Source organism: Halichoerus grypus, chromosome 1 (genome assembly GCF_964656455.1).
Source record: "Halichoerus grypus chromosome 1, mHalGry1.hap1.1, whole genome shotgun sequence".
NCBI classification, from domain to species: domain Eukaryota; kingdom Metazoa; phylum Chordata; class Mammalia; order Carnivora; family Phocidae; genus Halichoerus; species Halichoerus grypus.
Window position 1 is genome coordinate 138,323,898 of NC_135712.1, and position 22,939 is coordinate 138,346,836.

The 22,939-nt window shown below is 39.0% G+C and overlaps 1 pseudogene; it reads right to left on the bottom strand.

Moving 5' to 3' along the window:
- Positions 1 to 21,196: 21,196 nt before the first annotated feature.
- Positions 21,197 to 21,538, bottom strand: LOC118546497 (large ribosomal subunit protein eL43 pseudogene; annotated as a pseudogene).
- Positions 21,539 to 22,939: the final 1,401 nt, after the last annotated feature.

A 22,939-nucleotide genomic window follows, 5' to 3' on the forward strand; every position in this document is an offset into this window, starting at 1 on the left:
TTTGCACTGAGTTGCGACACTTTATACAGCCTTTCCGAGAACATTATTGCTCTGTGGAAGGAGATGATATGCTCATCAAGGACAAGGACAGAACATTTTATTTCTTTCATAGCCTCCACACTGCCCATCATAGCACTGACCACAGACTGGGGGCTCAATAAGAGTTGGTGAATAATACTAACCTGACATCTTCAAGCAGAGTTGAGTGTTTCCTTTTTTCTTATCCTATGAAGACCTGTTCAGAGCTCTATTATAGTGGGCTATAAATGCTTGTTTATAACGTGTCTTCCATACTCGACAGTAAATCCTTGGGGATTTGCAAGTATATTCTCTTCATCCTCAAATCTCCTTGTGCCTTTCACATTGCTAAGCACACAATAGGCCCTTAATAAATATTTGTTGACTAAATATGTGTACTATATATTTTCAGGTTAGAAAAATGAGGCTCATTAAAGACAGTTCAGTTAATAAAGTGACATCTGCAGGGTTAGATGCTGGTGATATAGACATGTATATGAGACTGACAGTTCTGATCAGGAGCGGGGTTTGCTGTATTCAGAAAAAGAGAGAACTTGTCAGGATAAAGAACATATTTGGAAAAGTTGCCTTGTAAAAGTTTCTAGGCATGGCCTTTCTAGGTTGGGATTATTTTGCATGTTATGTTTCATTAGAGATAATGAAGAAATTTGACATTCATGACTTGGCCTATACAATGCTTAGAAATAAAGCCATGATCATGATGGAGATATTACCAAATGCTTATCTTTCTGTAATTACAAGAGACAAGATGGAATTAGGGGGAATTTGGAAGGAGGTTATATAGAGGAAAAAACCTGAGACTGTAAGAAAGAGCTGAGTAATAGAGAACAGAGGATAAAAGAGAATGCATGGTCCCTCTGCCCTGTTATTTTATCTGCTAGGGTGATCTTAACCAAAGTAGATAAACCAAGAATGGTAGAGTCCACTAGCTGACCACCTATATCTATGGTCTCCCTACATAGTGACTGGAATTTGTGAGGATATAGTGAAGGGATTACATTTCCCAGACTTTGTAGTACATGTGTCCATGGGACAAAATGCATGTGATACATGCTACCTCTGGGCCAGGACTTTTAAGAAGATGTGTGTGCCTCCTCCACACTCTCTTTTTCTTTATGACAGCTGGATGTAGATGATTATGAGGCCACAGGTATTCTAGAACTACAAGATAGAAGGAGCCCAGTCCCTGAATCACTACATGGTGTCACAACTCAATCAGGAACACCTATCTTGGACTGTTTTGTGTCCATAAGACAGACTTCAATTTTGTTTGTACCAGTTAAATTTTTTGTATTTATTTATTTATTTTTTTTAAAGATTTTATTTATTTATTTGAGAGAGAAATACAGAGATAGCAAGAGAGAGCACAAGTGAGGAAGAGAGGGAGAAGCAGGCTACCCCTGAGCAGGGAGCCGAATGCGGGGCTTGATCCCAGGACCCTGGGATCATGACCTGAGCTGAAGGCAGATGCCTAACTGACTGAGCCACCCAGGCACCCCTTTTTGGATCTATTTGTGAGGGCAGTTCAGTGCAATCTAACTAATGCACCTGATGTTTCTGAATTAACACGATCTTGCCTATCTCTTCTCTTGGCATGTCACGAGAGAAAATCCTATGGCTGCTTTCTTGGGTTAGCTTGGGTAACTAGTGATTGGGCAGGCTACTGCCCTATTACTCACACAAGCAAAGAAGAGTGAGACCTCTCAAGGGTCGTATAGATGGAATGAGTGGAATAAAGCTTAATCAACAAAGACACTGCACCACTATTGTACAGCCTGAGGTATAATGCTATAATCTCTGTTTATAATAAGGTCATAGGGTAGATGAAGAGCTATGATATTCACAAATGCAAAGTAAATTAATAGACCACAAACACAAGCCAAACGAGTGGGTGATATATGCGCCCATTTATGGAGTTCATAAATGTATTCCTAATCTAGGCTGCTGTCAATGGAAACAAATTATGTGGAAGTAGGAACCTAAAGACAGTGTTGACTCCACAGAAACTTTCAGGAAGGCTTTGGACTTACATGGGTCATAGTATAGGGACAGAATATCATATTACCTAAATCTTAAGGGACCAGAAGTCCCCAGCTGATAAGGGCATTGAATTTATATCTCCTTATCAGTACTATACATCATTCTCATTCATCTTTAAATCCCTAGCACCTGGCCTGGAATGAACCATGTGGTAGCAACACAGTATATTTGTTGAGTAGTTATTTTTACTCCTTACTTTCTAGTTGTGTTCTTAGTACCCTTAAAGCTATGTTTCAGAGAATTGGAGGATGCCAGAAGTTTCTTCAAAATGTGTGTTTTTTTTAAGATTATTTATTTATTTGAGAGAGAGAGAGAGAGAGAGAGAATGAGGAGGGGGAGGGGGAGGGGCAGAGGGAAAGGGAGAAGCAGGCTCCCCACTGTGTAGGTAGCCCCATGCGGTGCTCCATCCTAGGACCCTGGGATCATGCCCTGAGCCAAAGGCAGAGCTTAACTAACTGAGCCACCCATGCACTCCTCAAAGTGTTTTTTGAAGCATAGTAATGACTCCCAAATCCATTGCTGTAACCTGGATCTAACCGCCTACTGGATATCACCATCAGGATGTCCCAGGATCCCTCAGATACATCCCACACAGCAGATTCATGGGGCCACTTTATAATAGCAAAGAAGGAGAGAGGTTCTCTTCTTCCAAGAAATTGTGACAGCTTTGAAAAAGGAAACAGTCCCAAACTGTCCTGGGATTCATGCTGTGCCTTGGGAGTTGGAATAATATAATTGGTTCACTTGGGTCATGTGAATTACTCTGGGGGATGGCAAGGCAAGCATCCTTGATGGACAGCTCCATTAGAAGCCACCATGAATTAGGGGAGATGCAGTTCCCCAAGGGAAGTAAAGTGGGGCAGAGAAAATAACAGACACTATCCATGGTAGGAACTCAATTAATGCTTGTTAAATTGAATTGTGTGAGAATCTTCACAACCAGAACTTGTTCTGAACTCTAAAAAGATAATTTTTTTGGCCTGGCTTTCAGTATGAACTTACTTTTTGTTGAGCCAGCTTGCTCATCCTTGAGAAAATTCTTGGTCTAGAAGCTGTCATGCCAAGTTTTAGCTCAGGCTATCTTAGGCAGATTTATAATCTCCTGAGATGCTAGCATTATAATGAAGATGCCGACAGCCCCGGAGTTTGCTGACAGGAAGGGCACAGCTGTGCTAAAGCTAGAAGAGGAATAGGAATACGGTACCTCATCCTTGTGGAGTTGTCATGAGTTTAGGTCAAAGAGGAATAAGACCTCAGTTAGTTCAGGGCTGGAAGAAAGGCCCTCCATCTGAGTCCCAAGTTGGTTTGAATTCAATTGACTGGATATTTCTCCAGCTGTTTTAAAACAAGCCTGAAAGAGTTGAGAGATAGGTCATTATTAAAAAAAAAAAAAAATCACTTTTGGCTTCACATTTAAATCAAGGGTTAGCAAGCTAGAACTTGTGGGCCAAATGTGGCCCATTGTAGGTTTTTGTAAATAAAGGTTTATTAGAACACAGCTATGGGGCGCCTGGGTGGCTCAGTCATTAAGCGTCTGCCTTCAGCTCAGGTTATGATCCCAGGGTCCTGGGATCGAGCCCCGCATCGGGCTCCCTGCTCAGCAGGAAGCCTGCTTCTTCCTCTCCCACACCCCCTGCTTGTGTTCCCTCTCTCGCTGTGTCTCTCTCTGTCAAATAAATAAATAAAATCTTAAAAAAAAAAAGAACATAGCTATGACCATTCATTTACATATTATCTATGGCTGCTTTTACACTATGGCAGAGCTGAGTAGTTACATACAACAAAGATGATGTGGCTACAAAGCCTAAAAAGGGTGCTATCTGGTCCTTTATAAAAAAATGTTTGCCAACTCCTGATTTAAATGAATAATTCTTAAGATTTTTCATTGTTTATTTGGTTTCATGATATCATATATTACCTCCTTACCTTATGCATGTGTCTTTCTAATTATTTTTAGAACATGTAGTTACATATTAAAGAATAAAGTGAAGTAGACTTGTTTAGAAAATTCCATTATAGCCCTTGAGATAACTGGAGACACTCAGGGTTCCTAACATTGCAATGGCAACTTAAATTTTTTAGTAAGAGTGTTGGATGAATTTTAGCAAGGGTGGAAGAAACAAATAGTTCATCAGAGCTATCATCTTCTAGAGAATATTAGACCAAACACAAAAGTTGAAAGAATTGCAGTCAGATAGCTTTGAATCAGATCACATTGTTGAGCTGCCTAAGAAAGTAGATTAAGGCTCTTTCTTACAGTTTTATTTTTCTTTGTTCATTTCACATGGGAATAATATGATACATAGAAATTCCACCAATGTTTGTGGAACTCCTATTATACATTGGACACCATGGTGGGCATTTTCACTTAACTTGTATGCCATTTAATTCTAGTTCCTGTAGCTGTTGTTAGAATTAATGCATACACTTGAAGGAGCAGAGGCTCAGAGACATGAAATAATTTCCCCACAGCTACCTGGCTAGCAGGTGGTGGTATTAGAATTCTTCTCTCTGCTCTCTGGATTGTGAATAAATTGGCTTTTTATAATTCACAGTTGTGGAACAAGATTATCCTAAACTTCCAGTTTACTTTTATTTATTTTTTTAAAGAATTTTCTTATTTATTCATTTGAGACAGAGAGATACATAGAGAGAGAGAGAGAGAGAAAGAGCAGGAGCAGTGGGGAGGGGCAGAGGAAAAGGGAGAAGCAGACTCCCCGCTGAGCAGGGAGCCCAATGCAGGGCTTGATCCCAGGACCTGGAGATCATGACCTGAGCTGAAGACAGTTGCTTAACCATCTGAGCCATCCAGGCACCCCTTCTGTTTACTTTAAAAGGACTTTCTATATGTGTAGAATAAAGTATATTAATCATTTGCTTACAGCTTATTTATCACAAAATGAGTCCATTAACACAACCATCCCTATGTCAAGAAAGTGAACATTGCCGTATCTCAAAAATCCTCTTTCCTCTCTTGCACTGTTCCCGATCTATTACCCAAGGATAAATACTATCCTGACTTGTAATATTGTAGACGAGTTTTTGCCTGTTTTTGAACTTCATATAACTGAAGTCATATATATGTATGATTTTGTATCTGGCTTCTTTCACTCATTATTCTGTTTGTAAGATTTACCTATGTTGTTATGAGTAAGTCATAAGTAGTTCTTTATCATTGTTGACAGTTTTCCATTGTATGAATATACATAATACATTCATCTAACCTACTCTTGATGGATATTTGGGTCGTTTCCAGATTTTTGCTATTATGAATAGTGCTGTTATGAACATTCTTGTTCATGCTTGAACAAAAATTTCTGCTGGAGGAATACTTAGGAGTGAAATTGTTGGGTTATAGGGATCACAAATTGCTGTGACAAAGGGTGCCTATTACTAGGTCACAGAGGGTATATATGTTCATCTTTCTAATAGTTTTCCAAAGTGATTGTATCAATTTATACCCCCGCTAGCAGTGTATGAGAGTCCAGTTGCCAACACTTGATATTCTTTGTATATTTAATTTTGGTCATTCTTGTTGATGTATATAGGTATCTTATTGTGTTTTGAATTTTTATTTCTCTGCTGACTAGTGAAGTTGAGCATCTATTCACATGTTATGTGGGTGTGTTCAAATCACTTGCACATTTTTTTTCCCTTTGGGTTCTCTTTTTTTTCTTATTGATTTGAAGAATTTATTTATATATCCTACTTGTATGTCCCTTGGTAGCTTTAGGACATTTTTAAAGGGTCCTTTAGGGATTCCTTCTAGCATCCTACAACCTCAATTATTTAAAATTTAAAATAGCAAAAGAGCTTTATTAATATAGTATCTAATCTCAAATCCATCGTAATAAGCTTTGCTATTATAGACAGGCAAGTTTAAGTGTTCAGAGGAGGAAAACAAAGGGAATTTTGCTTCTGTAACAGCATTTACATTTCAGCGATTCTGTTTACACATCATTATATGTACACTCCAGCATGTGGTAGAACAAGAGAGACAATAATACTGTACTTAGAACTCATCCAGAAACCATGCTCCATGGCACTTTACAAATGATCAGCAATCAGCTCTGAGCCAGTAGACTCAGAAAGTAGGTAGACACTACCCTGATTTATAGCTATAAACCCACCATCTGAATGACTGAGGAATGGCTTATGGAGAAGTGTTCAAATTTACTTCCTAACTTAACACCACAGTCTTTATTGTGGAATGCAGTGGCATAGTTCATTCCCAAATGAACTTCCCTTAACTGGTGAAGGATTTTAACATATAAGAAGAGCAATCAGTTCTAGACTTTGGAGATGAAGGGTTTTCCCCAAACTTCTCATCACTCGTGGCTTCACATTAAAATCATCCGAGGAATTTCTAAACAAGATTAATGCCCCATTGTGGCCACTGGAATCAGTTTTCTTTTTTTTCCAATTCTAATTGCAGCCAATGTTGAGAAGCACTGTTCCACCCTATCCAGTGTGGTAGCTTTGTGTGTTTTGGGAAAGAATTCAGAAAGAGAGCCTATAAGCTATTTGTTTCACCCCTTGGGACCCCAAAGTATAGATGCTGGGTCTGAGCTTCCTACTTTTAGGAAAAGTCAGATAAGGATCTTGCAACTTCTGGCTCTCCCTAGGTTCTTCCCCTTTTCTCCCAGCTTTTGGTCTTTTAAAATATCATTGCTTCCGGGCAGCTGGGTGGCTCAGTTGGTTAAGCAACTGCCTTCGGCTCAGGTCATGATCCCGGAGTCCTGGGATCGAGTCCCACATCGGGCTCCCGGCTCAGCGGGGAGCCTGCTTCTCCCTCTGACCCTCTCCCCTCTCATGCTGTTTCTCTGTCTCTCTCTCTTTCTCTCAAATAAATAAATAAATAAAATCTTTTTAAAAAAAATATCATTGCTTCCTTTCCCTCATCCCTCCTTTATATCTCCTATCCCAGGAACCTACCTTTTCTTATGTCTAGCCTGTTGTGAAAGTTTGGATCATTATTCTACATCCATTTCTGCTCTGGAAAGGCCAAAGGGCTTTGGTTACTGGAGGTGGGTGGATTGGAGGTGTGTAGGGAAGATCAGGCCTTCAGCATGACTCACTCTGAGGACAGAGTACAAAAAAGACCTTTCACATGCCGAAATGAGCTTCCTGCCAATGCATCTTCTGTATATTATTATTATTTTTAAATTTTTTAGTTTAAGTTCAATTTAGTTAACATATAGTGTTTTATCGGTTCAGCAGTAAAATTGAGTGACTCATCAGTTGCATGGAACACCCAGTGCTCATTACATCACATGCCTTCCTTAATGCCCATCACTCAATTGCCCCCCCATTCCTCCACCCCCCTCCCCTTCAGCAACCCTCAGTTTGTTCCCTAGAGTTATGAGTCTCTTAATGCTTTGCTTCCCTCTGTTTTTATCTTATTTTATTTTTCCTTCCCTTCCCCTATGTTCATCTGTTTTGTTTCTTAAATTCCTTATATCAGTGAAATCATATACTTGTCTTTCTCTGATTGACTTATTTCACTTACATAATATCCTCTAGTTCCATCCACATCATTGCAAATGGCAAGATTTCATTCTTTTTGATGGCTGAGTAATATTCCATTATATATATATACACACCACATTTTCTTTATCCATTCATCTGTCGATGGACATGTGGGCTCTTTCCCTAGTTTGGCTGTTGTGACTATTACTGCTATAGACATTTGGTGCATGTGTTCCTTTGAATCACTATGTTTGTATCCTTTGGATAAATCCCTAGTAGTGCAACTGCTTGGTCATAGTGTAGTTCTTTTTTAACTTTTTGAGGAACCTCCATACAGTTTTCCAGAGTGGCTGCACGAGTTTGCATTCCCACCAACAGCGTAAGAGGGTTCCCTTTTCTCTGCATTCTCACCAACATCTCTTGTTTCCTGAGTTAATTTAGCCATTCTGACCTGTGTGAGGTGGTATCTCACTGTGCTTTTGATTTGTATTTCCCTGATGCTGAGCATTTTTTCATGTGTCTGTTGGCCATTTGTATGTCTTCTTTGGAGAAATGTCTGTTCGTGTCTTCTGCCCATTTCTTGACAGAAATTTTTGTTTTTTTGGGTGTTGAGTTTGATAAGTTCTTTATAGATTTTGGATATTAGCTCTTTATGTGATAAGTCATTTCCAAATATCTTCTCTAATTCCATAGGTTGCCTTTTAGTTTTGTTGATTGTTTCCTTTGTTGTACAAAAGCTTTTTATCCTGATGAGGTCCCAATAGGTCATTTTCGCTTTTGTTTCCCTTGCCTCTGGAGACCTGTCTAGCAAGTTGCTGTGGCCAAAGTCACAGAGGTTGCTGCCTGTGTTCTCCTCCAGGATTTTAATGGATTGCTGTCTCACATTGAGGTCTTTCATCCATTTTGAATGTATTTTTCTGTATGGTGTAAGAAAGTGGTCCAGTTTCCTTCTTCTGCATGTGGCTGTCCAATTTTCCCAACACCATTTGTTGAAGAGACTGTCTTTTATCCATTGGATATTCTTTCCTGCTTTGACACAGATTAGTTGACCATAGAGTTGAGGGTCCATTTCTGGGTTCTCTGTCTGTTCTATTGATCTATGTGTCTGATTTGTGCCAGCACCACACTATCTCGATGAATACAGCTTTGTAATACAGCTTGTAATACAGAATGCTTTGGGTAGCATAGACATTTTAACAATATTCATTCTTCCAGTCCATGAGCATGGAATGTTTTTCCATTTCTTTGTGTCTTCCTCAATTTCTTTTATAAGTATTCTGTAGTTTTCAGAGTACAGATCTTTTACCTCTGGTTAGAGTTATTCCTAGGTATCATGGTTTTTGGTGCAATTTTAAATGGGATTGATTCCTTGATTTCTCTTTATGCTGCTTCGTTGTTAGTGTATAGAAATGCAACAGACTTCTACGCATTGATTTTATATCCTGTGACTTTGCTGAATTCCTGTATCAGTTGTAGCAATTTTTTGGGGGAGTCTTTCAGGTTTTCTACATTCTTCTGTATATTATTATGATGAAGGAGGTTCTGGCCTTTCCTCCTACCAGAATATTATTATGTTATGCTAGTTTTGGTGTGTGCCTGGTTTCAGGAAAGGTTGGAGTGTGCAGGGTATGGGGACAACTATTCCTTGACCAAAAAAAAAAAAAAAAGTCTAATCTAAGAAAAGCAAACTAAAACAATAATGAGATGTTACTCTTTTTCCTATATTAAGTTAACATTGGGTAATTTCCTATATTAAATTAACAAAATAGTGGGCTATCCCTCCTGTGAGAATACCCAATGTTGATTGCTACAGTACATTTTTGAAAAAAGAATTTGGCCATTTGTATCAGGGGTCATGTAATTATTCTTTTCATAATTTATCAGGGGAAATAATATAAAAATTCAGAAATGACTTCATTTATAAAGGTGTTCAATGTGGCTTTACTTACTAATACTGAAAAATTGATAATAGCCTAAGAGCACAACATTAGGAGAATGATGAAGCAATTATGGAACATCCATTGGAAGGAATATTATGTTGTTTTAAAAAAAATGATGTTTACAAACTTCTGGTTTAAAATGGTATCTGGCGAGATGTCCTTAAAACACCCTTTCTCAATAAAATATCTATAATAACCTCTCCTGAAAGCCAAAATCAACAGATAAGTTAACACTAGAAGTTTTTATTCTCTTCTAATGAGAGAAAACCTGTTCAAGCTTGGCTTCATGATATAGAACCCACCTGGAAAAAAAAAGGCATCCTCCACTCCTGCTGTCTGCTTTGACTCAGTGGGGTCTTACTAATCAGAGAAAAGAGCATACATCCCTCTCCTGCAGTGGACCTAGGTGCATGGTCCTCAGATCAGCAGCATCAGCATTACTTGGTAACCTGATAGAAATGCAAATTCATGAGCCTTATCTCAGATGCACTGAATCAGAAACTCAGGGTGGGGGATGCACCTAAAATTTCAGAGCCGTTGGTCTGCTGACTCGGTGCTGATTTTTGAGGCAGCCAGATCACTCTTCCCCCTCCCCTTTCCCTCATCAACTTTATTTGAGAGCTCAGAGGCAGCCACTCTTAGAGACTAAGGGCAAAGAAGTTCACGTTATCCGGTAGGGGCCCATGGCAACCTGGGAGATAGGGTCTCCAGGAAGAAAGTGTGAAAGGTAGCAGAAAAGTAAAAGCACGTGGCAGTGCATTCTGTAAATGGTAACTTGTCTTCCTTGATTTGGAGAACCAGAGACCCAGAAAGATGATGAGAAAAGGAACATTATCTCCGTAGGACAGAGAGCACTGTTCCAGGTAAGAAGTAGCAAGAAACTAGCAACTGGACAGGCATTGGTGACTTTTCAGTGGTCAAAGAGCTGGGCCTAGCATGGGCAGTATTTTCTCAGCAAGGATGAAGAAAGAGCATGAACTGAACTCACATCCAACGTGGAGCTAATGGGAAAATTGCATAGAATAAGGGAAGAGAACAGACTCATGAAGTCTTTGAAGATGATCACAACTCTAAAACTAACCTACTGTAGGTTTAGAATAAACTATCAAGAAACAGGCATTCTCAACAGGACGCAAGGAGGCATGGACTCTATGGAATTGCAGCCAAAAATTATAAAGAGATAAAAGGCTCTGATGAAAAGACAAGAGGGCAAAATGAAAAGGGAGAAGAAGAATATTAAGAAGGATTACAAGTACATTAAAAATTAAATAGTGGGACTAAAGTTACCTTGGAAGCAAAAAAGTGATGATTTAGCATTATAGAAAAATCAATGAAGACACACTCTCCCAGAATGTAGAAATGAAAGATAAATTTGACAATAATAATAAGAAAGAAGATAATATAAGCAGAAAACAGAAGAAAGATTCAACAAATGGATAATTTGTGTTCACAAGAGGAATATAAGAACAACAACAACAATGTAATTGTAATAAATGAGCTAAGGAGGCTGGTTTAGGTGTATGAAAGATTCCATTATGATCCTGGACAAATAGGTGAAAAGAGATCCATATTCAAATTTATCCAGATAATAAATATTGAATTAAAAGACAAGGAAAAACAGTCTTGTGAGCAACCAGCCAGGGTGGAGAGAGATCTACAAGGGTATGCAAATCAGATGGCCCTAGAAGTGGAGTTGCCATGTGACCACAGGAAGGATGAAGCTTGGAGCTCATGAATGAGGATGCTGCGCAAAGGTGATTGTGGCGTTGCTGGAATTAGCTCAACGAGACACATCTAAAAAATAATTACTGGACATCTTCTTATGTAACCAAATACTTGTGTTAAATTTGTTTTTTGAAAAGCTGCGTAGTGCAAAAACAACCTTTTAGTTTAATAAACTTAATATTTTACATATTTATTTATTAATAAGGAATGCATTTAATTGCAAATTAATAAATAGTAATGCTGTAATAATATTGATTAGAACGTATTACTAGATTGTAGTAATAAAGATTGAGAAGTGGATGCAGAAGGAGACCATGGAAGGTGGGTGGATAAAAGAGTACCTCCACGCCTTATAGAAGAAGAAATTAAAAAGAGACTCTTTTACCCTTGATTCTGAGAAGCTGAAGAATGTAGGTCCAAGGATGATTTTGGAAAAAGACTTAAGGTAACCATTGACAAAATTAAAAATAGGACATGTGCTTTTTCTATACTATAGAAAGAAAAATGGAGAAAACAAAAAAGAGAAAGAAGGTTTAAAAACTAAGCTGAAAACACATGAGCTAAATAAACTAAATGAATTAGTTAAACCAATAAATAAAGTGTGTTAAAATCTCTGTGAAATGTTTAAAAAACTTTGGGTCGGGGCACCTGGGTGGCTCAATCGGTTAAGCATCTGCCTTCGGCTCAGGTCATGATCTCAGGGTCCTGGGATTGAGCCCCGGGTTGGACTCCCTGCTCAGTGGAGAGCCTGCTTCTCCCTCTCCCTCTGCCGCTCCCCCTGCTTGTGCTCTCTCGCTCTCTCTCGCTCACTCTCGCTCTATCTCAAATAAATAAATAAAATCTTAAAAAAATAAAAAAGTTGGGTCACTAATATTACATTCCTTCCTGTTTCTGTCATTTGCTGACTTTTATTGTTCTGTAACTCCATTAAGCTTCCGTTATCCAATCTGCTAAATGGGGGGGTAATAAGACCTCTGTTGTTCAGAAGACTAAGTGAGTCTTTATGCAAACAAATAAATATTATTCACTGTCTGGCATCCTGATGAATTGGCATAGTCTCCAGGTTCAGAGCCTGGAATCTGATGTCTGATAAGATTTAATCCCAGCTCTGTTACTTAGGAATCTTACCAAACTGAGGCAAGTTTTTGACCTCACCAAGCCTAGGTATACTCATCCTAAAATGGCAATAAAATAGTACTTATCACACCAGATTGTCATGAGGATTAAATGAAATGCTTGGGACGATGCCTGGGGCAGAGCCAATGGTTAAATATACTGTAATTATTATAGCAAACTAGCAGCTTTAAGTTTGAAATGGTAAAATGTATATTAGTAACACTATTATTATTAATAAAAGAGCAATAGTAACATCCGATTTTTAAAAATCAGACTGGATGAAAAACCTAAGCATGCAACAATAGTAAGGGATTGTATAAATACATTTGGTAGTTTCCTGTGATCACGTACTACATGGCCATTACTTGATTTTAAAAAATTAGTATGGAAAATTTTTATAATATATATCTGGAATATTTACATCCAAGGATTAATAGGAATTAACCCTTAGGAAATATAACATTTTGTTCTTTATGTTTTTCTGTTAGTTTGCATCCTATAATAAACACATATTACTTTTAAATCAATCAAAACATGTATTTTAAAAAGTATGTTTCTGGAAAATACTTGATTACACTGGGAAAAATTCTTTTTTTTAAAGATTTTATTTATTGATCTGAGAGAGAGAGAGAGCGTGTGCACACACGTGCACACAAGCTGGGGGAGGGGCAGAGGGAGAGGGAGAAGCAGACTCCCCACTGAGCAGGGAGCCCCACGTGAGGCTCCATCCCAGGACCCTGAGATCACGAACTGAGCCAAAAGGCAGCTGCTTAACCGACTGAGCCAGCCAGGTATCCTGAAAAATTCTTAATATTATATCAAGAGAAAGCAGATGAAAAATTTTATGTGCAACATTTTATAAGCCATGTAAAAACGTACTTGGAAAAATACAATATTGTTAGCATTGTTGTTTCTGGGTGGTAGGATTATTATTTATTTTTTCTTCATATTTTGTGTTTATTTTTCCAATTTTTCTACAGTACTCAGAAATGCTAATATAATTGGAAAGAGAAAAATAAAAGTAGTAAGAATAAAGTAAGTTTTTTGTAAATAAGCCATTAGCTCAGATGTTGTCAAGTAGAGTTTAATGGAGCTGAAAGGAAGCTTGGAGAGCAATGTTCTCAGTCTCTCCTTCCACTAGTGAGAAAGTGACACCAAGAAACATTTAATGGTTTGCTACAAGTCATAGAGTAAGTGACTCAAAACAAGGTGGAGAGCCCAGATCGGTCTGTTTGGCTTTTCTACTAAATTTTATGCCCCCTTCAGGTAGTGCAAATTTTGTGCAAAATTTACATAGTTTAACGTAAACAACTAATTCCAAGCAAGGCACCCGAGCTTCCTCATTTGTCCCCAGTTTCAGGAAATGTTTAATTTCAATACAGAAATATCTTTTATCAGAGTAACAATTTATAGAGAACAGGGACAAACACAGCAATATCTGCTCTTGAATATGGCCACAGATAACCTATGTGTGTTGGTTTGAAGTTATCTATATGTTCTCCTCCTCCTCCATACAAGTTTACATTTTCTTTTTTCTTTAAAGATTATTTATTTGAGAGAGAGAGAGAGGAAGAAAGCGAGCATGGGGGGGGGGCAGAGGCAGAGGGAGAGGGAGAAGAAGACTCCCCACTGAGCAGGGAGCCCGAGGCGGGGCTTGATCCCAGGACCCCTGAGATCATGACCTGAGCCGAAGGCAGTTGCTTGACCAACTGAGCCATCAAGGTGCCTCCAAATTTACATTTTCCCCATGTTCTTCTGGACACCTTGATCCATGTGGCTGGCTGGAAGTCAGCCCTGACAGCTTTTAGGATTTTAGCAGTAGATCCAACCCAAGTCCAGGTGGAGGTGTTTTATTGCCATTGTACCATGAAGATGCTCTCTGGCGACATGCAACATTTCCCAAGGGCAAGTGTTCAGATGTACAGTGCTGAGCTGATCAAAATTTCCTATTTGAGGCAATGTAATAAAATTTAGGATATATAGCAAGTCATTTATAAAGCTAAGTTTATTCACTCTTTTGGTGTCAAAATGTTCATTGTTGAAATGCTGACAGGTGTGGGTGTGTATGTGTGTTTAATGTCTTTACTTAGAAAAACAAAAAATTGGCAATCTTACATTGATCTCTGAAAGTTCTTGAAGTTTTACTGGTCTATGAAATTTCAAAGTCTGGGATGTACTCTGATGTATTAGACATGAGAGTTTGAGCTTAGAAGAATCGGAGTTCAAATCCTGGGGCTGCCTCATACTTTAAGAACTTTTTAGATGTTTATGAGTCTTCCTTTCTTCAGCTGTGAGCTAGTGAAGGTAATATTTATCTCTGGGAGATTAAATATTCTCATAAAACATCCAGAGAAATGGCTGGCACATAGTTTCCTCCAAACATACTTGCTACCACGTAAGGGCATAATAGAAGCTAGTCATGATTTGGACATTGATTGCGTAAGATAACTTACAAATCAGTACATGTTGGTTCCATTTCCCTTTGTTCTTACTTGGCACATATAGTCATTTAAAAAATTTCATTAGATAGAGCTGAGCTGTCTTGAAGAAAATGATGGTTTTTGGGTGCCTGGGTGGCTCAGTTGGTTAAGCGACTGCCTTTGGCTCAGGTCATGATCCTGGAGTCCCTGGATCGAGTCCCGCATCGGGCTCCCTGCTCGGCAGGGAGTCTGCTTCTCCCTCTGACCCTCCCCCCTCTCATGTGCTTGCTCTCTCTCATTCTCTCTCTCTCAAATAAATAAATAAAAAATCTTTAAAAAAAATAAAATTAAAAAAAAAAAGAAAATGATGGTTTTTGTCATTTCTATAGTTTTTCTCATTAGGTCTTAAAGCGTTCACTGTGGGTTTCTAGTAGTAATTTTCTAATAACTTATATTCTGAGAACGTGAGGTTTACTTCAAAAGGATTGTTGTTTAAGTTGTGATCATATTCTACTCTATTAGAGCTTGGCTTTCTGGCAACTGCTTCTGGAGCAAACAGAGGGGAATGCATTGTCCTGATAGGCGAGCACAGCGTAGAAGTTGGCAACAGTGTCCACGTGTTTGTGGAATGATAGATAATATTAGAGATCACCTCACCCAGTTTTTCCATTTTATAGCATTACTCATGATGCCTTAACTTCCTTGTCTCTGACATTGCTCTTGTTCTCTCCTTCTATTCACTGCTTTGTCCAGCCCACATTAGCTTCTTTAGCGGTTCAGCCGCTGGGGTGCCTTGCTGTCTTGACTCCGTGCCATTCTCTCATCTTCTAGGACTTTGAAATACTTAAGTCTTCACCAAACTTTCATGTCTAAAAAAGAAACTCTAAAACTTCATTTACTCAAGAAGTCATCCCTGACAGACTGCACATCAAGTTAGGACTTTTTTTTTTTTGTCCTATTTTAAGAAAATTACACCTAAGCTCTTCAACTAGGAGCAAATTCTTCTTTATTTTACTACAGTTCAGACACATCCATGTTTTCGGAGGTTGTTGCTGATGGTGGCATTATGGTTTCTAGTATGATTTATCCCTTATTTTTCCCTATTTATTTTTCTCATTGGGAAAAATTTATGTGGGAATCAGCATGTGCTTGTTTGCTATGTAAATACAACACAAAGATACACTTATTTTATAAGTCCCTTCTATGATGCTAGGAGAGGGTATCTCTTTAATGAATCGAGTATTTGTTCAGCAGGTGCTTGTATCTACTATCTGTAGGACAGCATGGTAGAAAGAGTTGAATTGGGCAGTGTCAACCAGTAAGTAATACAGTATGGATGGATACTGTCCTCAAAAAGTCATAGTTAAAAGTAAAGGAGGTATTTTTAAAAAATTATTCATTAGGACACAAATCCCACATGGTTTGTAACACTAGCCAACTGATTGTAGGTGGTAGCCAGTTAATATAGAAGAAGTAGTTCCCAGCCAGTTAATATAGAAGAAACAGTTAATATAGAAGAAATAGCTGGGAAGAGCCAGCTCTTAACATGCACTCGGTGTAGGTATAGTAGGTAGGGTCATGGGGTCAAAGAGTGCTGACCACTGGGAGACAGGTGTCCTTGGGAGAACATTGGAGGGTGGTCTTTGAAAAAAGAATGCAAGGAAAGGTTTAGGAATCAATCAATTTATTAAGCACCCCGTATGAGTCAGGCATTCTGTTGCATATTGAGTATATAAGACAAAAATTAAGTTCCTTCTCTTGGATACATAGGTGTTTATAGGTAGAAAGAGATATGTAAAGAAATAGTTGAAGAACTATGAGAACTTCTATAATTGATGTCTTTATTTATATCATATTATATAAAAGCTGGATGCCATGTTCTGGGAAGGTTTGATTGAAAAGAATCTTTCCTGACATCCATCTGTTTTTCCCTCCTTCCCTCCCTTCCTCTCTCTCCTTCCTTCCTTCCTTCCTTCCTTCCTTCCTTCCTTCCTTCCTTCCTTCCTTCCTTCCTTCCTCCCTCCCTTCCTTCCTCCCTCCCTCCCTCCCTCCCTTCCTCCCTCTCCTTCCTGCCTTCCTTCTTTCCTTCCTTCCTTCCCTTCCTTCCTTTCCTCCCCTTCTTCCCTTCCTCCCTCCCTCCCTCTCTCCCTCCCTCCCTACCTCCTGGCTTTTGGATTTCTTAAACCTGATACTTTGGGCTTATTTTTGGTTTTATTGTTTGATTTTTTTTATAAGCCTGATAAATCATGTATTTTCCACTGACATGAGCCTGAAACTATGTCCCTAGGTACAGCATGAAACTTAGCAGGTCCCGAGGTCCAATGGTATGCTCTGATGGAGCCAGTGGACGGAACCCAGAATGCCAGCAGGCATCACATACAATTTCATTCTCCGCCAGGTGGTCTAGTGCTTGCACATTGTAGGTGTTACTAATTCCAGATGCCCACATTGAAGGAAAGGACTGTATTCTTTGATTCAAAGTAGGTGGGCAATTTGTTCAATCCCAGGGCCTTTGGACTTTGAGATGTAGCCTGAGAGAGCCAGTTATTTGAAATCAAGGTGGTTGGCACAGACAGGCTAAGGGCCCAGCAGGAAGGGCAGAGAAGGAGCAGAAAGCCTTCCAAGAAGAAGCTGAAAATTGACCTAGTTATTTTGATGGCACGCTCTGTTGCATTTTCCTTTCAGGCCAAGTCCAGACTCCCTGACATGAAATGGAAGCACTCAATGCCAAGGACTTAAAGTTTGGGGATTTTTCAAGTTCGTTCTTTCTCTTTTTCTTTCTTTCTTTCTTCTTAGGATGATCCTGCTCTTTTAAGAAATATCTGTCTTTGAGCTGAAAATAGCAATGGTAATTAGGATTATTTGTGTCAAGTCAATGAGTCCAGAGAGGAGTGGACAAGCAGAGGGTGAGAGGCAAGGCCATCTGGCTTCTGTGCAATGCTCCCTTCAGGATCCGGAGAGCCTATGGGGACATATGGGAAAGAGCGTGGGTAGAGTGTGGGGGCTGAAGAAATGGAGGCAGGTGTAGTTATTCTCTTGGGCTCTCTGCCAAAAACACACCCCTCCTCCCCGTTAGTGATGAGGACTGTTTTTTCCTAACTCTCTATTTCCTTTTTTCTTTGGGGTCCATTCTTGGGCTTGTAGGCCAAACTATAGTGCAGGATTTATCAGCAGTGGCACTATGGACATTTTGGATCAGATAATTCTTTATCAAGGGAGTGGGGGACTGTTCTGTGCACTCTAGATTGTTTAGCGGCATCTGGCCTCTGCCCACTAGACGAGTAGTCCCTGCTCTTTCTGCCTTCCCCCCTCTGATTTGTGACAACCAAAAATGTCTCCAGACATTAACAAATTTCTCTGAGGGGGCAACATTACCCATTTTGAGAACCACTGCTAAAGGGCTGTGAAGCAATTCATCTTTTTCAGAGATTCTGAACATGGAACATTACCCGGAGGAGTCTGGAGCACAAAACCCTTCACATTCTTTCATCAGACTCTTAATGTTATCTATATGCAGAAATCCTCAGAGTGCAGAAATGTTCTAAGGACTCTTTATTATTTAGTATTATTATTGAGGTCTCAAGAAATAGGCACACTTCATTTAGAGGGGACATTCCTAATAGTTTACTAATTCTGAGTAATTTACCATGTTATCATTTTGATTCTATAGAATCAAAAAGAAATCAAGGAAAATAAGACTGGAAAGTCGGGTTGGTGCTGGTTTATGAAGGATCTAGCTATTAGGCTAAGAGTTAAGACTTTATTCTGTAGACAATGGGAGACAAATCAAAGGATTTCTTAAATCCTTTTGCTGCCATTACTCTGCACCAACTTTTCACTTTGGCTAAATGAATTTTCTTAAAGATATTTGACTAAGCTCTGTCTATGTCTACTTTGTAGAGGTTTACCAACTTATTTGGTTCACTGCTCAAATGCCTTGATCCTTTTGCCTCAGTTACTGCTTTAAAGCCTTCTTCAGATGTAACAAAGAAGTTTAATTGAAAAGGATGATGCTTTTCGAGGCTAGAGGCAAGATGCCTGGAGAACAGTAGACAGGCGAGCTCTTCAGAGGTTACAAAATCAGAGCCAGATGAAGGAATATTCCCCACTCCAGAGTCTTGGCCCCTCACAGCATCTTCCCAGCTGGATTTCAGGCTTACAATGGACCGGAGGCTGCTGTGTGCTCCCATCCTTCCTCTCTGTAAATGAAAGGGTTTATTTCTGAATAAACTATTTATTGCAGTTTGGTCATTCTTGTTTAATTTCTGTCTGTTAGATGTGTGGTAGCGCGGATAACTTGTCCTTTTACTGCCTGGGTCTCTGGATCAAGAAGAGGTGCCACATCTGGAAATCATGCATCAGCTAGAGACTCTGGACTTGGAGTTGATACCTTTCTTTCCTCTGTCCCTCCTTTTCTCCTCTTTCTTCTTCTCTCCTCCCCTCCCTTCCTACTTCTCTCCTTCCTTCCTTCCTTCCTTCCTTCCTTCCTTCCTTCCTTCCCTTCTTCCATTTACTTCCTCTTGATCCCCTTCCTTTGTCCTTCCTCTCTCCACCCATTCATTCTCCCTATTTCTTTGTACTTTCTTTCCTCTTACTTTTATTTATTTATCTCTAGTCTGTTATATGATTCTCATGATGATTCATCTAGCTCCTGTTTAGTGTGTGCAACCATAACCAGAATTACTCTTCATTTAGTTTTAGTACTAATGAATTCTTGTTGACTTTTTTGGGGATCACACATACTTATTTTTCCTGAACTAGATTTTTAGACTTTCGTATTGTGTCTCAACCACTTTTCTGTGGCTTGAGATTTTGGGGGTTGGGATATGGGAAGAACCATTTATTGGAGAACTAGGCTTTGGTCTCCTGATAATTCTGTTATATATACATACCACCCCTTGGGGATGCATACACAGATCATTCTCCAAATTCAGCTTGCAGCTATTTCTGCTTTTGAATTTTGTGCCATTCAGTCGTGGCCTTTTCTAATTGATTTCTGCTGATGAATTTTTTGAGGGAGGCTGGGTTCTATTGTTTGTTGTTCATCTTGTTCATATTAGAGATGGAGCCTAAGTGATTTAGATCATGTCATCATCTTTACTGAGAAGTTCAAAGCCAGCTTTTAAAATGGCTTCATTTGTTATTTTAATTAAATATTTAAACTGAAGTGTAACATACATTTAGAAGCTCATAAGTGTATAGCTCAATGAATTTTCACAACATGAACACATTTACCAGATCAAGAAGCAAGATGTTGGAGCATTCCCAAATTTCATGGCCTCTCTAGTCAGTACTCATTTTCAAGAGAACTGACTTATAACACCATTGATTTCTTTAGCCTATTTTGAACTTTATAGGAATGGAATCATACTGAATATATTTTTTTGTTTCTGAAGTTTTTCCACTCAACATTAAGTTCTGGAATTCATGCATGTTGTTGCATGTGTGTGTGTTTATGGGTGAGAGATAAGATGATTAAAACTCCAACTAGTTCCTTCAAAAAATATCATTGACAATAAACATTTATTGAAAAAAATGCTGTTAGATATTGGCGATAGAAAAAAGGTATAAAATGATGGGTATCAACCTTGACTTCATCTTTGAATGGTCCAGGAAGCTTAAACAATTTGGAGGCTCAGCCCCCTGCCCCGAGCCCCTGAAGTCTGGTTTAGTTGGAGTGTGTCCTATGCATTTTGATTTTCAAATCTTCCCAGGTGAGTCTAATTTGCAGCAAAGTTTGAGAAACACTAGTATGAAACACCATTACTGTCCTTGGAGGCTTATAGTCTGAGGAGACACGGTTTCATGTAAAAAGATAAGTAAAGTTCCACAGAACATCCAGTGTAGAGATGGACAGTATTAAATGTGAACCAGATACAGAAAGGCATGTGGTGGTTTCCCTCATTTTGATTTTTCTTTGTGCTAAAATTATAGCCTGTATTATATGATGTATTTCTTAATTACAACATTTCTGTCATATTTCTGTCACTATAAAACATACATGTTTTTCACAATTTAATGTTTTTGGAATTAAGACACATCTCACAATTATTATAGACATGAATATACTTCTTCTTTTCTCTAAGAATTTGTTATCCAAGAAATTGATATGAGCTATAATTAGTGACATCTTAGAATGAAAGAAACACAACATAATTTGTTTTCACTTGCTGCTGTTGTATGGGATGTATTACTCTCATCTTCTTTATTAGAATATAAGGTCATTGAGGACAAGGGTCAAGTGTTTTGTTATTTTTATATTCCCCCAAACACCTAGTACAATGCTAACATTTAGGCTCAATAAATACTTGCATATGATTGGAAACCCTTTTCTACTTTTTATTACTCAATATATAGAGATTCATAAGACTGGGAAAGATCCATCATCTACTTGCAAGATTCTAGAGGGACAATTGTAGGGCTCTCCACAATATACCTTTTTTGTTGTTGTTGTTGCCTAAATTAACCCATTTATTATAGGCTAGCAATGTTTCAAATGGTGGAGCTTTTACTGGTCTTTCAACTCCTTCAGTCTTCCGATGGCCGACTTTACTGTGACTGCAGAAGTGGTGTTGTAGGTCCAGGTGCCACCAGCTATGGTTTTCATACAGGAATTACAATGCCAGATCCCCACAGCTCGTCTTTTCATCTGGGTTTTGCCACAGAAGGAGCAAGTGTACTTGTCATGCAGGCTTATTTCAATCTTCTTCACCATTTTCCTGAGGGAGGCACCATAACGGGTCCCGTATTTATCCACAATTCCAACCTTCTTGGTGCATTGAGCCATGTCACTGCGAACTAGGTCTGAGCCCAGTGAGCAGAATATGCAGTTTAATCCATTTTGGTGTTTAATACCTTGGAACATGTGTGCAATTAAACTAAAATCATTTCACACTTTCATTATAAGATGTTTCTTGTGTTCTGATGTTTTTCAGGGTGGAGCAGGAAGCATCTAGATTACGCTTTCCCATATAACTATTGTATATATTCCTGGAGCATATAAATATTGCTACTGCACAGCATGTCGGCCTGAAGGATTAGGATTTTTATATATCCTCTTTATTTAGTATGCTTTATAGCTGGAACCCACTAAATCAAGTGCTGCTCTTTCCCTAAACACATTTCTTATGAGTACTATTGGCACAGAAATATATTAATAAATTTAATCAACAAAGCTCTCAGTATTCCACATTCAATCAGTGGTTGGTCCATGAAGCCGATAAATCCTCTTTCTCCATCCTGCGTGCCACCAAGTTGTTGCTTTCTGATTGTATTTGTTTACTTAGGATGGTTAAAGAAATGGGAAGTTCTTCCATTAAGTCTTCCTTAACTCTGACCTTGCTTTTTTTAACACTCACCCTGAATGGGTCCCACTTCCTTAGACTCTATGGGGCATTTCTCACCTGGTTATTGAGGCTTATGGGAGCCAGGCCTTGCTATATAGAACTAGCAGGATGCATGTTACACCCCCTTTTGGCATCATATAAGTGGGATGGGAGCCTTCTTTTCCTTTAGTGTTGTCATATTCTTTTCTTTTTCCCCTCTATACCATTTTATGTACTGGCCAGAGGTAATTTCTAGTTGCTCTCCCAGTCTCTCCCTTTTCTCCCAGGCATCCCCCACAGTCCAACTGCATAAGTTATGGGACTCATAATTCATTCTGTTCTGTACCAGTGGTTCACAACCCAGGGTGCTTTTTAGGATTATCTATGGATCTTAAAAATGCAGGTAGTTAGGATCTACCCCAGGAGATTCTAAATCAAAACATTTGGGTATTTGGCTCAGGCATCTGTGGTTTTAAAGACATGTCAGAGGTGATTCTTATATACAAGCCCCTTTGAAGGGCACTGTCTGAGACATCCTGAAAACATATTCTTGGATTAAGCTTTATGTACTTTGTACGGATGGTCCCATGATTTTTCAACTTTACAACAATGTGAAAGCAATAGGCATTCAGTAGAAACCGTACTTTGAATTTTGAATTTTGATCTTTTCCTGGGCTGGCGAGATGCAGTTCATCCTCCCTCGTGCTGCTGGGCAGTGGCAGCCACAGCGGCCGGTCAGCCCACATCATGAGGGAAAACAACCGAGACACCAACAACCACTCTGTACCCATGCGGCCATTTTGGTTTTCACTTGCAGTACAGTTTCCAGCCCATTACATGAGTCATTTGACACTTTATTGTCAAA